General features: G+C 43.8%; 1 protein-coding gene across 1 annotated transcript in view; it reads left to right on the top strand.

Annotated features, from left to right (window-relative positions):
• The first annotated feature begins 5359 nt into the window (after window positions 1-5359).
• PLS1 (plastin 1) overlaps window positions 5360-16733 on the top strand; it is a 125651-nt gene continuing 114277 nt past the window's right edge. The window contains exon 1 of the mRNA XM_075548827.1: window positions 5360-5446. The gene's annotated coding sequence lies outside the window, so the exon portion shown is untranslated. The remainder of the gene's footprint in view (window positions 5447-16733) is intronic.

Genomic DNA, 16733 nt, shown 5'->3' with positions numbered 1-16733 from the left:
GTCCAAATGCCTGGATATAAGGGATTCCAGGTCACTTTCCCACCCCCTTGCTGAAAAGCGCCAACTACATTAGAATAGGGAGGTACAGTGTGCCATGCTTTGGCCAGGATTCCCCATCGCCTACAATGTACTGGGGCCAGATGGAGTTGATGAAGAACACTAGCTTCTAATTCTGTAGTGTTTGTGGGTTAAATTTAAACCAGTTAGGCAGGATGCAGCACAAAAACATTCCCTGAGGAATGGACTACTGGTTTCCCATCTAGAAAATACAACAGCAAAAGGTTACAGAGACTAGCTTCCTGGGGTCTTAACCAGAGGTTCTGGCTCTTGCGGTGAAACCTGAGGGCCTCAGATGGGTATCTCCATCCTGGTTGGTGTCGGAAACCAGCCTTAGACCATTGGCCAGACCCCACACGTTTTCTAGACAGCAAGCCAAGCATAAGAAGACCACCAAGTGGTGGTGCCTCAGTACCTGTCTAATGGCTTATTCTAAAAGCAGTCAACTCTAGGGAAATTGGCATCCTTGGCCGTGTATTCATTAACCCAATGGAATTGAACCAAGGATGCAAATAGCCCAGTGTCTGGGCCCACCCACTGTGTGAGGAGGCAGCAGGCACAGGGCTTAAGAGGTCTCTTGAATAGACTTGGAAATGACAAGACCTAACTTCCAAATGCCTTTTGGCCAATGCTTGGCAAAGGGAAAATAAACAAGAAAGTGAAGACCCCCAAACCAAACAAAGCTGAACTGCTGCTCTGTCTCACAGTCTCATAGTCTTTAAAAAAAAATCATTTTATTGGGGGCTCATACAACTCATCGCAATCCATACATACATCCATTTTGTCAATCATATTTGTACATTTGTTGCCCTCATCATTCTCAAAACATTTGCTTTCTACTTGAGCCCTTGGTATCAGCTCCTCATTTTCTCCCCTCTCTCCCTGTTACCCCTTCCCTCATGAACCCTTGATAATTTATAAATCATTATTTTGTCATATCTTACACTGTTCGACATCTCCCTTCACCCACCTTTTTCTTGTCCATCCCACACAGAGGAGATTATATGTAGATCCTTGCAATTGGTTCCCCCTTTCCACCCCCACCCTCCCTCCACCCTCCCAGTATCACTACTGTCACCACTGGTCCTGAAGGGATCATCTGTCCTGGATTCCCTGTGTTTCCAGTTCCTATTTGTACCAGTGTATATCCTCTGGTCTAGCCAGAATTGTAAGGTAGAATTGGGATCATGAAAGTGGTGGCGGGGTGCGGTGGGGGGGAAGCATTTAGGAACTAGAGGAAAGTTGTATGTTTCATTGTTGCTACACTGCACCCTGACTGGTTTGTCTCCTCCCCATGACCCTTCTGTAAGGGTCTTGGGTCCTCAATCTGTACTTTCCCTCATTCACAATGATTTGATTTTTTTGTTTTTTGATGCCTGATACCTGATCCCTTCGGCACCTCAAGATCACACAGGCTGGGGTGCTTTCGTGCGGGCTTTGTTGCTTCTGAGTTAGATGGCCCCTTGTTTACCTTCAAGCCTTTAAGACCCCAGACACTATATCTTTTGATAGCCAGGCACCACCAGCTTTCTTCACCACATTTTTTTATGCACCCGCTTTTTCTTCAGTGATCTTGTGGGGAAGGTGAGCATCATGAAATTTCAGTTTAATAGAACAAAGTGTTCTTGCATTGAGGGAGTATTTGAGTGGAGGCCCAATGTCCATCTGCTACCTTAATACTAAACCTATAAACATAAGCACATAGATCTATATTTCCTTTTACTTTCTTCTTGTCCCACTAGCATGTTCAGCCTCCTTTTGGGTTTCAGTAATTCCTCTCAGTTATATTACCCTTGGTCCAGCCCTACCAGGCCTTCTACATCCACCGCAACAGCAATTTTGGATCACTTGTTCCCTTGTCCTTGGGTTTGTTAACACCACTCTCTTTCCCCCACACTTCCCCATTTCCCACGTTCCTGGGAACTCTCTGTCCAGTTGTTTTCAGTCTCATACTCTTGACATTGCTTCTGTTTTGTCTCATGGTCTCCTTGCCTCGGCCTCAAGTCTAGACCTTGCTTCTTTGATCTGTGCCTCGGTCTCTGTGCCACAACCTCTGGTGCCTCTGGTCTCAGCTTCTGCTACTTTAGACAGATCTCAAATGTTCTCTACTGGTGGCTCTCCTTCTGTTATAATCCTAAGATTTCTCTCTGTGTCGAAGATGATTCATTTACAGAGGACTGACTCTGATAGAAGTGTGGTTTTTATTTTTCAGTAGATCAGTTATCTTCAACTGCCAGAAGCAGGGATGATCCCAACCCTTCAGCAGGAGGGTGTAACCCCTGAACCTATGTGTCAGAATTGTACTTTATTTCAATATTCCCATGTGAGAACAGCAATTGAGGTCGACTCTGAATAGTGTTATGTTGTCTCGTGGTCGAGAGCCTATTAATGTTGTACCTAGATAGCCCACTCAACATGAATGGGAATGGATTGAGGAGAAGCACTTGCTAGACTGCTCTTGTGACCAGCACTCTGGACAACACAGCAGCTGAACCTGAAGTCCTGGCTCCAGGTAGGAAAGTTTGGGAAAAAATAAATGATGAAAGGATGGAAAAATAACTGAAGGTAGAGGAATGGGTAAAAAGGCTATGCAGTAGGAAAAGTAATGTTATGCTTATTCCTTGAGAAAGACTCAGAGCAAGGTAATAATCTCTCAGTTAATTTTTTTCCTGGAAATAGAAAGGGTGAATTTGAGACTTCTGAAGAACCTGACTAGATATGACGGACAATTACAACAAACCCGAATGGCTGATACCTGAGTAACTTCATCCTAAGAATTCTTGACCATACTGTAGGAATTATTGTTAATGACTTTCTTGGATTAGTAAAATAATTTGGAAAGGAAAATGAATGTCACAATTATGAATGGGTTAATGGCTTGAAGAGCCATGAGGTGGCCTGAGATGTAGTCAATTGCTTAATATGGTCCTTCTAGTTATAATCTCTTTTGTGATGTATTTAAATCTTAACCTCTGTGCCTGTGGTAGGAGTCTTGGTGGTATAGTGGTTACACTTCTGCATTCCCCATGGCAGGTAGTTAGAAACCACCAGCCGATCCGTGAAAGAAAGATTGGCCTTTCTACTTCTGTAAACAGTTACAGTCTGGGAAACTCACACAGAGTCGCTATGCGTCAGCAATGACTGGATGCCAGTGAGTGTGGTATGGTATGCTTGAGGCTATAATCCAGTTTCGGAAGGAGTTACAACATTAAGATGGGATATATCTTTACCCACATTATTAGAGGGGGTCAATTACTAAAGAATGTGACAGCCCTTTGTTTTCCTTGGGGGTATGGTCTACTGAAAGATTAAATCCTGACTGAGCACTGGTGGAAACAAGAGGACCTGCTTAGTCTTTCAGATGGTACTGGCCTCTGGTCTGGACCCTGCATTTGGCTTGCCTCTGCCTGATTTTTGGGGTTGGGAATTAACAGCACTCACAACCATGTGAGACATTTTCCTTAAAGTTTTGTGAATTTTTGTAAAATGTTGCAGCAAGTTGCAGAAACTAGAAACTGAGGGGAGTATAGTAAAGGGAGGAGTGAAGAGGAGGGATAAAGCTGTATAACATCTTGAAAAAGTTGGACATTTGGGAGATCTTTAATCTCCAATTTCTTGAGACTATTCTGATATTAATTCGTCTAAAATAAACTATTGCCACATTGATGATGATGAAGATGGTTATATTGCTTTCTACTGGGATTCTGTTCTATGATGCCTGTGCCAGATAAATTAGCCTAGAAAAATGACTTAATAATCTAGAAGTAATAAATGGAGTAATAATCTAGGAGGAGTATCTTGGGATGTATGGAATTAACAAAGAGAATATAAGCTTTTTAGTTATCATTGTGTGCCTCCATTTCCTTGCCTCTAAAATGAAGATAACTTCTTAGAATTATCCAGAAGAAAACACCATAAAATACCCAAACCATTGGGATAGAGTAAGAGCTTAATTACTCTATTAATGTTATTCATATTGTATGCAAGGCATAGACACTGAATAAGACATACTGAAGACAAATTGATGTTTTTGAATAATAATTTTGGCAAAGAATAAATTGCAATTTGTCAAGTGTCGAAGACCTAGCATCTATTGCTTTGTTAAGACAACTCTCCTCCACATTCACTGCTATTGAGTTAATTCCAATTTACTGCAATCTTGGAGAATTGGGTAGAGCTGCCCCTGTGGGTTTCCAAGACGAAATCTACTGTGGTCCAAAGCCTCATCTTTCTCCCAATGAGTGGCTGGTGGTTTCCAACCGCTGACATCTCTGATGACAGCCCAACCGGTAACCACTGCACTGCCAGGGCTCTTTTCGCTAAGAGGACGCCTCCTAACCCACAAACCAAACCTAACCAAGCCAAAAGAAACCCACCAAACCAAACTCACTGTCGTGGAGTGTCAGGGAGAAATCCTCATTCTTTCTCCCCGCCCTTGGCCCACCTGCTTCCATAGTTAATCGCTCATTCTATTCCTGTAGGTTACTCATTTTAATGTGCTCCTCCTTTCCTCCCAATGCATTTCTAGCTCAGCTGCCACCACTTGCTCTCGCCGCGCATTCTCTCAGCGTTTTCGCGGGTGTGTATTTTGTACCCCGACCTGTGGTGGCACCAAAGGGGAGCACACTGCTTTGAACAGAGACGCCCATCGTGTTCCCTGGACGGTGCTGGGGTCACCTCAGGCCTGGGTTATGCTGCAGGCAAACCGGGAGACCGCTTAAGGTCGCATTCCATTTACTTGACTCAACCGCTAAAGAAAATAATCCCACCTTTGAGTGTGGGCTTTATTTCGTCTAAGCAGACTGTTTAATGACGTGGAAGTATTGTATGAAATGCTGAAAAAGGAGGTGGGGAGGGAAAACGTTTCTCCTTTAACACCGAATAGCTTTCTTCTTCACCAGTGGTTCCCAAAGTGTGGTACTGGGACAACGGCGTCGCGTGTTGGAAATAAAACTTGTAGGGCCTCGCTCCAGACCTCCTGAATCTGAAGCCCTGGGCGTGGCATCTACGTTTCAAAAGCTTTCCAGGTGACTCTGACGCATGCACAAGTTTGAGAACCGTGCTAGACGCACAGTCATCGTTAGGCTTGCGGGGCTAACGTGGAAGCAGCGCCCGCCGGCTTTTCGTCCTCGCCCCTTCCAACACGTTCACCTCCACTACCACCCTTCCGCTGCACCTGAGCGCTCCGCTTCCAGGCTTCTCCCCGGGGAGCGGCAGCCAAAACCCGGCCAGCGGACTTCCTAGCTTGCTGGCCCGGGTGTCGGCTGGGCATGCGCAGTGCGCAACCGCAGCGGCTGCGAGGGCGCAGTCGGGGCGCCGCAGAGCGAAGCTGCGGGTTCCGGGATTCCTAGCGGGAGCTGCGTGCGGGACAGTGGGCCTCCTGCGGCAGGTACGGGTCTGGCCGACGGCGTCGAGACGAAGGCTGACCGCGCAGAACACTTCTTGGCTGGGGCGGGCGGTCCGGGCTTCTCGCGCGCGCTGCCGCCCCGGGTCCCGAGCCCCGAGCCCCGGGCGGCCGAGGCCGCTGGCGGGCAGGTGGCTGTAAACGGTGCTTCCTAAAGGCTAAGCAGGAACCCGAGGGCTGGAGGACGACGCCTACGTGAAGTTAAGCCGCGTGCTAAGCTTTCTGCTTTCCCCTCTCGTCAACTTGGGACGGCGGCTGGTGAGGCTTTCGGAGAGAGTTTGCGTCGCTTGCATTTTGTGAGCAGTTTATTTAACTTTGGCCGTTTGGTGCGAAGGAGGGGGCGGGGAGGGGGGGGGACCGTCCCTGGGTTTCTCTGCCGACCGTGGTGGAGGGGTGGGGGGAATCCGAATAAGGCAGGAACAAAATGTCAACGTCAAGCGAATTTCACTCCCAAGAAGGACTTATCCACGTTTCAGCTGCGGTTTCAGGCAGAGCCTTCTAAAATTTCAGATTTCCCCTGCTTTCTTCCTGCATTGGTGTTATTTGGGCTGAATTTGACTCTATTAAAATCAACCCCTCTTAGATGTGTAGTAGTAGGGTTCTGCATCCCACCCCTTTCACTTGTCATATTTTGTGTCGCGCGTGTGTATGACAGAGAGGAAAAGGAAGGGAGAAAGATATATAAATATCAAGTGCCTTTAATCCCCTTGGTAAGCAGCTCCCCCCTTGACTCTCATCGTGATGTTCTATGGAACATGTTAAATGAGTGCTGTAGGAGACATGCACAACTATGGAAATGATATGCTGAGGGGAAGTTTTTTTAAGTTCAGGAAGAGAAACCAATATGGAAAGGGAATACCGATAGCTCCCTCCTTTGATAATGAATGTTTTAATGGCAGATATAATATAGTTAGTCTCATTTGCCACTTAAGGACTTTCGAGGTCAGCCAGTTCAGCTGCTTCAGTTTACAAATGAGAAAACCGAGAACCTTGCAGTTAAATGAGCTCTTTGGTGGAAACGTTGGGTGTGGGACCCAGGTTTTCTGATTTCCAGGATTTGTTTATTATTTATTTTACTACTTTCTGCATATACTGCCCTCACAGTTGTTTAGATTGTTGAAATTTTTCTTGCCTGCCTCTATACTCTTTGTGAAGCCTGGCCTAAGAGAATTAGTTGTTCCTGCTACTAATACCAGTACCCTGCAAGCTTCTTTCCAACAGGCCTTCTTGCCTAAGCCCCACCTCACAATTTGCCAACCTTAAAACTTCCCTGCTTCCTGGGTCCTTGACCCACAGTGCTTGGCTGCCACCCTCCGCCCTTCCCCATTGAGGTCCTTATACTACAGGGTGGACCTCAGGTGTGACTTACTCCTGAAAGCCTACCTGCCTTGCATCGCCTAGAAATAGTTCTCCCTCTTCAGAACCCTGTAGCATGCATTACTATTGTCTCTTTGTATAGCATCCCAAATTGTATTTTGGTCAGTGTAGAACTTCCTGAGGAGCCCTGCTGGTGTAGTACTTACAAGTTGGGCTGTGATCTGTAAGGTCAGCTGTTTGAAATCTCCAGTCGCTCCAAGGGAGAAAGACCCGGCTTATTCCTGTGAAGAGTTACAGTCTCAGAAACTCACAGGGAGGTTTTGCTTTGTTTTATAGGGTTGCTGTGAGTCAGTGTTGACTCGATAGCATTTAGGTGTTGTGGTTTTTTAAAATTCCATACGCTTTAATTTTTTACGTCTTTATATTTAGCATTGAGGTTTTTTTTTTTTTTTAGAGAAGTTCCTGGACAGGGTATAAACTCTTGGAGATTAAAGCCAATGATTTAGACATCTCAAGCAGTTCCAAGCACCAAAATGTGTTCTCAGCCACAGGTTTTAGAACTAAACTACAGGCAGTTCTGTGAAGGGATTTGAGGTGAATGTTCTGTCGTATGGGGCTGGGGGGGGGGGGCACTTTGCAGCTATAATAAACAAGGACAATGGCTAAGTCACCTTAGCTAGACAGGGTGATTACCTGGTTCTCATACTTTGAAGAACAATCACAGATCAGCTAGAAGATTGCCAGAGACTTGGGTAAGGTTATAACGGGGAGAAGTGCCCAGGACCCAGAGTAAACGTGCGGCTCTAAGTACTGAGTGGAGAGCAGAGATTTCAGAAACATAAAGGAAGAAAACAGTTCATGAAAGAAACAGACAGAAAGATAAGCTGAAAATTACTTTTGTTTTGGGCTTGAGTGTTAACGAAGAGCTTGTTATGTTTTCTGTAAAGTGCCCACAACTGTGTAGCATCATCTCTTCCGGTCTTACAGTTACTGATGTGATTGACTTATTGTTCATTCTCGATGGCAAACTCTTTGGAGGATGGTTTTTAAGCTCTCACGTTGTCTAGCTGGTTGTTCTATTAGACATTCGATGGTTACTTCATGAAGGAATGAATAAACAAATGTCTACCACTGTTTATTTTGACATGGGTATGGGGAAATTAAGGAGCAATTTAGAGCAATAAGGTAGCGTGATCTCCAGACCCCCTTTCCATTGTGTATAGAGCAAAGACTGAGTGTGCGTCATTAAACTAGTTAGTGGGTGGCTAGAAGCTCTGCTCGGGTTACAGGACTTGTAGTCCAAAGCTTATTCCAGTAACCTGGCCTTCTCGGGCCTGTTGACCCCAAGGTTAGTTGGAGTTGGCAGCAGGGCACTCTTGTTTCACAGAATATCTCAAACTAAAGTCCCCAGCAACCAATCTAAAAGGGAAAACTTGGTGGCTGATGGAGGATGGCTGTGTCATGGGAAAAGATAGCTTCAGGTTGGTCAGTCATCCCTGTGTTCTGAGTATATAGAGTAGAGGGGTGATGCAGGGCTTTGGGAGTGTGCAGGGGAGAGGAGAATGGAAAACTCATGGTAGCTGATCAGGGACAGAGGTACCAACAAGTAGGGCCCCAAATCCTTGCACTGAGGGTGTTTTTGAGGGAGACACTCTTGCTACCAGGAGATGGGGAACTATAGCATTGAAAAAAGTCATGCCTAAGGGGTTAGTTATGACCCAAGGACAGGAGAAAGAATTGTGCTCAAAATCTGTACGTGGGAAAAAAAACAGGAATTTTCAAAAGGCAAGGTCTTTTGAAACCCAAAATCCCAGTTCAAGGAATATTTGTTTACTTGGGATAAATATGCAGATGTTGCAAATAGCCATTTTGCAAATCAAAATACAGTCTTTCCTCGGAGCTGTATACAGCATTGAGGGAGCCGTGGCCAGCACATCCTTCCCAGTGACACCCAGCAGCACAGTGGTTGATGCCCCTATAAAAATATCAAGAGGAGGACACTGGGGAGTGAGCCATTGATGGGAAAAGCAGATCCTGGGAGAGTTAGCAAGTGAGGAGGGAAGAGTTAGCCTGGCATAGAGGATTTAAAGAAAAATCATGATTTTAGTTAAAACGGATTGGGTAACAAATGTGAAACAAGCGGTACATTGCTGTTAATGCCTTAGACACTTTAAACATACCCAACTATTAAATTTGTAGGATGATTTTGATGACCCTGTATACAATGACTACATATATAGCTTTCTCAAAATAACAATAGTAATGATTAATACATCTTTTAGTCTTTACAGCAGTCCACTGAGGTAGGTACACTTATTCCCATCCTAACAGATGAGAAAACTCTGGCTACATGTGATAAAACTCCTGATTCTGAAATTACGCAGCTGACGAGTGGATGAGCTGAGTTTTAATCTGAGGTCTTCTTGACTTCTGGCACTGATGGCTCAATTGTATTTATCAAATATTTTAACAAAATCCAAAGCTTTATCTATGGTAGCCCTCACAGATGCTTAGAAGGGCCACATGTTTCAGCTGGTGAAACTCCCAATCTTCTTTGAGTTAGACTTTAATTTGGGAATCAAAACAAAATAGCAGTGATGATTCTTTCCATTTATCTATTTAATTCTTTTTTAAAAACGTTTTATTAGGGGCTCATACAACTCTTATCACAATCCATAAATACATCAATTGTGCAAAGCACATTTGCCCATTCATTGCCCTCATCATTTTCAAAGCATTTGCTCTCCACAAAGGGCTTATCTATGTAATTCTAATTAGTCTTTATCTCCCTTACCCTTGAAGCATAATCCTAGAGACAGTGATAGCACCATTTTTCTGGGTGTGCCTTTATTAATGCTATTTCTGTTCTACCCTCATGCTCCTGGGAATGGAGTGAAGTGAGAGAGGAGGGGGGTTGGCTGTAATCTAGAGCGATGGTACAGTTGGGGGGAAGTTGGGAACTCACTTGGCCCATGAAACTAAAGAGTCTGGGATGATCAGGTTTGCAAAGATTCCTTCTCTGGGGTGGCAGGCTCTACTGCTGGAACATCTGTGGGCCCCTGACTTTACCCAGGTACCCAGATCTCAGGCCTTTTAACTATGGCCCAAGCCCCTAAGGGGAATATAGCGCCGAACACATTCTCCCTGACTCCTCAAGATCAAGTGGTTCTGAAGTCAGTCTGGACTGGTTGGAAGCGGGCGTTGATACTTCAGGAAAGGCTTGGGTCATAGACAATAACCTAGAGCAGGGGTGCTCAATACGTTGTTCGCAAATGTAGTGTGGTAGATCGCATGGCATTAAAAAAATATCAATCCCGTCATTTAATTGATATATAGCGCAGCCAATCAGATGCAATCTTAGGTGTGAAACGCATGCGCAAACAACTGCGCTAAGTGCAGCAAAACGGACAAGCTAAGGTATCGCCAATTGTTAGACGTTGGATTTTTTCTCTTACATGTAAGCAAGGGTATTAACATGAGTGGGGGAGCTGGACCAAGTAAGAAGACAAAAACATCACTTTCATACGGAATGGGAGATTTTGATGCTACAAGCCGACCTTCAGCTGAAGTCCAGAGCATATGAACAGTTCTGGAACTTCCTCGCAGAGGGAATGTACCCAAACACACAAAAATGTGCTACCTCCTTGACGGCATTATTCGGCTCTACTTACTTATGGGAGTCAACCTTTTCCCACATAAAGATCATTAAGTCCAAGCACCGTTCCACCATGACCAATGATCCTTTGGGAGTGTGCTTGAGGCTGGCTGTCAGCAGCTCCTGTCCGGACTATGCATCTCTGACTCATTCCATTAAGTGCAAGTCATCAGAGTAAACTCAGGTCATGGCAAAAAATGAACAAAGTTCGTTGTGTTGTGCAATATGGACTCATGCGGTTATGCAAGGTACATAAACATTCATTGTACATATAAAGAATTCTCAATACATTTATGAATAAATGAAATAAAAATAAATTTATGATTTGCATATCTGTAGTTGGTAGATCATTTGACTTGATCATTTTATAAGTAGCCCGCATGCTGAAAAAGCGTGAGCAGCCTGGACTAGAGGCAGTCCTGGCAGGCCCCAGGTTGGACCAGCTGTCTGATTCGTCTTGGTTGTAAGAAAATGTACTCCCTTTCCCTATGGAACTAATTTTCTAGGAAGCCCTCTCTCCATATGCTGGTTTTATGTGCTACCACGGTCTGTCCTCTGGATATGGAAGAAGGGTTCCCTGCTTCTGGCCTCCACCCATTATTGTCTCCAACATCCAGGAACTCTCGTCCAGGAAGAAAGAGAAAGCGTACGGGTTATTGGTTATACAGTGGTTGTTCCATTCTGATTGCTGCGCAGTTGGCTGCCATGAGATGTGAGACTGTCAGCATTGATGATCTTTATTTTTACTATTACTGTGCCCAGAGTACGGAGCCTTGATGGTGTAGGTGGGTCACGAGTAGGGTACTTTGAAACCACCAGCCCCTCCACAGAAGAAAGTTCTACTCCAGTGAACAGTTAGCCTCAGAAACCCACAGGGGCAGTTCTACCCTGTCTGGTTGGGTCACTGTGAATCGAAACCAACTTGATGGCATTTTAAAAATTAGGTACTTTTAGTTTATTTTGTTTATTAACAAATAATTTTATTGGGGCCTCTTACAGTTCTTATAACAATCCATACATCAAACACATTTGTACATATGTTGCCATCGTTTTCAAAACATTTTCTTTCTGCTTGAGCCCTTGGTATTAGCTCCTTTTCCCCCCTCCCTACTCCCCTCCCATCCTGATCCCTGATAAATGATTATTTTCATATTTTACACTGTTCACTGTCTCCCTGTGCCCATGCTTCTGTTGTTTGACCCCCTGGGGGTGGGGTGGTTATACGTCAATCCTTGTGGTGGTTCCCAATTTCTCCCACTTCTCCCCGACTTTCCCCCTACCATCATGGTATTGCTACTCCCATTACTGTTCTTGAGGGGTTTATCTGCCTGTTTTGTGTTTGGAGAGCGCTTATCTGTATCAGTGTACATGCTCGGTCTCGCTGGATTTGTAAGGTAGAACTGGGATCATGATAGTGATGGGCAGGAAGCATTAATGAACTAGAGGAATGTTGTGTGTTCCATTGGGACTGTACTGCAGCCTGACTGTCTCTGTCTTTCCTCCTGACTTTTCTGTGAGTGAATGTCCAGTGTCACAGATGGGCTTTGGGTCTCGACTCCATTCCTTGTCATTTGCATCGGTATAGTTGTTTGTTTTGGGTCTTCTGATGCCTGATACCTGATACTGTTAACACCTTGTGATCACACAGGTTGGGGTGCTTCTTCCATGTGGGCTTTGTTGCTTCTCTGAGATGTCAATCTTTTTGGAGTCTCTGAGAGTGCCCATGGGCCACTTTTTGGTGAGAAGCATGGCTCTTATAAAAGCAACCTACCCTTTAGTAATACTGTGGGCATGGAAAGGACAAGAATTAGACTGATGATTATAGAGTTTTTCTTTTTTCTTGAGATGCTTTGTTTCACCAGAAAATGAGGATAGTTAAAATAGCTTTGTCTATAAGGTCCAATTATGAAGGGGACTTTAGCCCAAATAAACCAAACCCATTGCTATTGGGTCAGTTCTGCCTCAATAGTGACCCCATGTGACGGAATAGAAGTGCCTCATAGGTTTTTCTAGGCTGTCATCTTTACAGAAGGAGACCGCCACTTCTTTCTTCTGCAGAGCCAGGTGTAGGTTTAAATCCTCTACTTTTTGGTTTGCTAACCAAAGTGCTTAACCAAGTGCTAGCCAAGTGCTTAGCCATGTGTCACCAGGTCTCTTTGAAGGGGACTTTATACCTTTTCATAAACTAAATTTTTATGATTAATTTCTTTGAGCAATTCACCGCTATAAAACTACAAGGGCATCTGGGTAACTCATGGCACACAGACATGCTTCCTCCAAAAGATCCACATTGACCACAAAGAACCCATGAGAAATTGTCTCCTAGGCTGGGGAGTGGATGGACACACTAGCAAGACTGGAGGGCTTTTATAAGGAAAAAGATTTGGGGGTGTGGTCAAAGAGGGAAGTGAAAAATACCAGGAAAGCAGATTTACTTCTTCTACTATTGAGACACAGAACTAGTTAAATTGCTGGAAGATCTAGTTCCAGGAAATAATGTGTCTTTGTTTCAAATGATAAATGAAAGCCCCTTCAATTTGATGGAGAACCAAGAAATGTAAGATAATAGCAGTAGTGCCAAACAAGAATTTGGAATACATTTGCATTTAAAAGATAGGTAATTATGTCTAGAAAGATCAGTCTTGTGAATTACACCCTGGCCCAGCGTCTGCTTGTGCAAACTACAGAGGCCACACCCCCCGCCGCCCCCTCACCTCTGCACTCCACCTCTGAAAGGAATCTTTCCCCAGTGATCAATTGTAAAAACCAAAGTAGTTATATAACAATATGGTCTAAAACAAATGTGTAGCAACTAGTTGGAATACCTTAGAGAGAAAGTACATGCTGCTTTTACCTGTGGTCCCCAGACCTGGGCCTTAGATTAGATTGCATTGTGAAGGTAAAAGAAAAGCAGGTTCAGACGGACTCTTCTGGTGAGGGTCAATGATAGAAGTGGAATTTTTGTCTTGTTTCACATGATCTTTTATGGATATATTGGCTTCTTTTTCTTCCCTTGATGATAAATATGTACTTAATGGGTGCTATTTATAGATAAAAATCAATGAGAGAATTTCATGGTTTGGAGAACTGAGTCTTTGCTTAGGGTTTTTTTTTTTTTTTTGCTATGCATCAATACTTTGGTGGAAAAACACTGTCAAGTTAGTACATAACTGAACTTTCAGTTTGATATCAAGTTGGTTTTTATAACCTTGGGAAGCAATCTCCAAATTCTCAGAAACGCCTGCATTTTTTCACCCGAGGGCTCTGGATTCTGTCCTGAGCAAGCTTTCCTATTCCTTTCTTTTGGCATGGTTTCCGTTCTTCCAGGACACCCGTGTCCCTGCTGGCCCAGTTTAAGTCTTAACAGGTCAGTGATGTGCCAGCAGGAAGCACAGCTAACAGAATACTAGTGGTCTTATTTATTTATTAAAGCAAATGTCATACAAATGAATTAATTTCGGAAAAACAATTATTGCAATTTGTGTGAGACATTTTCTTATTCACAAATAGCCCGAGTGAAACCCAAGATCACCATTGTTGTGAAAAACATAACCGAGAATCTCTGACTGCTTTATTGGTGAGTTGAAAGGAGCTCTTGGGGGCAGTCAGTGTTAGATACCTGAAATCAGCTAGCCATGGAAGGGAAGTCCCAGTCTGTGGTTCCGTTTCTGATCCCAGGAAGAGGCTGATGGTTAAACAGAGGGTGAATGTGAAAGCACCTAGGGAAACTATAAGGTAGGGGCATGGCACGTATTGCTAATTGTAAAGGCGTTTTTAGCTACCTTCCCTTCCTTCCGAAGCTGCAGAAACTTGGGAAATGAGATACCTGCCAAGGCTACCTGACTTCTGAGAGACGGAGATGACACACCTCTATTTTTAATTTCAAAATTTGATAACACATCAGGGCCTACCTAGCATTGGGGATCCCAGTCATGGACAAGACAGATACAGGAACCTGGCCCTCGTAGAGCTTCATTCTAGCTCCATATCTAGTGTTCCCCTAACCAATCTATCTTTGCCTCTTTTATCAACCAGAGGAAATAATTTCTATGGAACCTGTGTTTGATTTTCATAAAATATTAGAGATGCTCTTGAATTTGGACCTCTTTATGTGATTGATAATTCAGTAGGCTTGGGGGTGGCCAGAGAATGTCCCCAAATTCCCAGGTAAGGCTGAGATGGATGCCCTGGGAACCCACTTAGAGAATCACTGAGCTAATGTCTAGATTGTGGTAGATGGGTAAGGTAAATTTTTCCTTCCTCTTTGAAGCTTTACTACCTTCAAAACTCTGACATTAAAAAAAAAAAAGATCTTTTCTCTGAAAATTTAACTTATGCTCAAGACCCCTTAGCAAATAAGCCCTTTTCGTGTAGCCTATGTAATACAATAACTCCGCCATGGAAAGCTGAATAGCCAACATCAATCAAATGTTAAAAGTCGACCCAAACAAAATATGAATTACTAGCTACATATTTGGATTTTAAAAATTCTGGATAGGGCATTACATTGTTATTCAGCAAGTAGTTTGGCATAGCTCTGAGTTAGGAGAGTGGGCCTGTACTGCCACAAATGCTCTTTCCCTGCCCTCAGCAATGGGCAGTTTTGTAGCAGGGTTAAGGCGGTCTGAATGCATGGCTGTGGGGCAAGCTGTTGCTGAGTGCTGTAAGAATGCTACACGCCGAATGTGTTAAGGTCCAGGAGGAAAGTTCACTTTCCCTCCGACAGTGAGGGCAGGCAGGGCAGAGTTGAGGGGATGCCAATTTATGCCAGCTTCTGATGTTTTAGGCATCTTTGTGATCCATCTGAAATGAGGATGGATGCCTACATAAAATGTTTTATCTGTCTACATAGAGATAAAATATGGAGGAGGGGCCATTTGAATTAGGCATTGAAAGATGGGTAGGTGCTCACTGAGTAGAGATTGGTGAGTAATCTGCTTCCTGCTGGGACGTGCGGAGGTAAGAAGAGGAAAGGTTTATTCAGGTCAGATTATGGAACATCTTGAGTATGAGGTTTCGGGATTTGCATCTCATTCTGAGGATAGTGCTAAAATCATGCCGTGGCTTACCTTGGCTAGTGGGCCCTCCTAGCCTCCCACCCAACTGGAAGAAAAAGGAATCCTATTTCATTGAATAAATTGATAAGTGATTCAAAGAGTTGGAATATTATCTATTTCCTGCCTCTGATTTTAATTTGTGATATCAAGCACAGTATAGACTACAAAAATCCATCCATCATTAAAAGCTTTTAGATCTTACTAAACGATGTAAAATATAAAAGAGCACCAATTTTTACTTCAGAGAGAGAAATTATACACATACCTGGCATTATGATTGTATTGTTTACAGTAATTCTACTACTCACTACCATGAGTGGATTTAACTCAGAGGAACCGTAAAAGACAAAGTGGAACGTCCCTGTGGTATCTTAGACTGTAACTCTTCACAGGGGTCGAAAGACTCATCTTTTTCATGAGGAGCCACTGGTTTCAAACTGCTGACTTTTAGGCTTGCAGTCCAATGCATAAGCCACTACGCATTGTAACACTAGTACCAGTGAGAATGGCATTTGTTTAGGGAAGAAGGAGGCATTCTAAAGTTACAGTAAGGATACGAGTCTGGAATCCTCTGCTGCTGTTCTCAAGCTGACTTTAGCTACGTAAGACTCTGGGAAAAGGTGAATGGCACTTTGTATGTATCTCTTGAGAATTGCTTAAGCTATTCATTGGGAGATGTCTACTGCTTCGTTACTGGAAGAAGAACTCATCTCTGGAGGCATAGTGGCTAAGTGTTGGACCTAAAAGGTAAAGCGTTCAAGCCCACCCAATAACTCATTGGTAGAAAGACATTGTGATCGCCCATAAAGACGACAGCATATAAAACCCCATGAAGTTGTGCCCTGTCATGTGGTGGTGGCATCAGTATGAGTCCAAATTGACACAACAGCACCTGGCAATAAGATCAGGGTGGTCCATTCCATCCATCCTTTGTGGAGATGTTTACAGATGGGAAGGACATTTGCGTCTCCAGATTAGGGAATCCTCCAAAAGGTAGGGTTGCAAGTTAAAAAGTTGTCACCCTGGTGCTAGGACTTGCTAGTTGATTAAAAAAAGAGCTTATTAAGTAACTAGGGCAGAACTGACTCATTCCTACTGTCCAAGATCAACAGCTCAAAGGTTTTAATAAGTAGGGGGGGATGTCCCAAGTCACTTTGCCTGGCAGACGCTTAGGTTTCCTTTGATTTGACACCCTTATTTTGTTGTGGTTAAATAAGGTAAAATATGTAAACCGAAAGATGTA

The sequence above is a fragment of the Tenrec ecaudatus genome, chromosome 4, assembly GCF_050624435.1.
Source record: "Tenrec ecaudatus isolate mTenEca1 chromosome 4, mTenEca1.hap1, whole genome shotgun sequence".
In the NCBI taxonomy this organism is placed as follows: domain Eukaryota; kingdom Metazoa; phylum Chordata; class Mammalia; order Afrosoricida; family Tenrecidae; genus Tenrec; species Tenrec ecaudatus.
The sequence above is the reverse complement of the archived record's forward strand: the minus strand, read 5'-3'. Positions and strand labels throughout refer to the sequence as shown.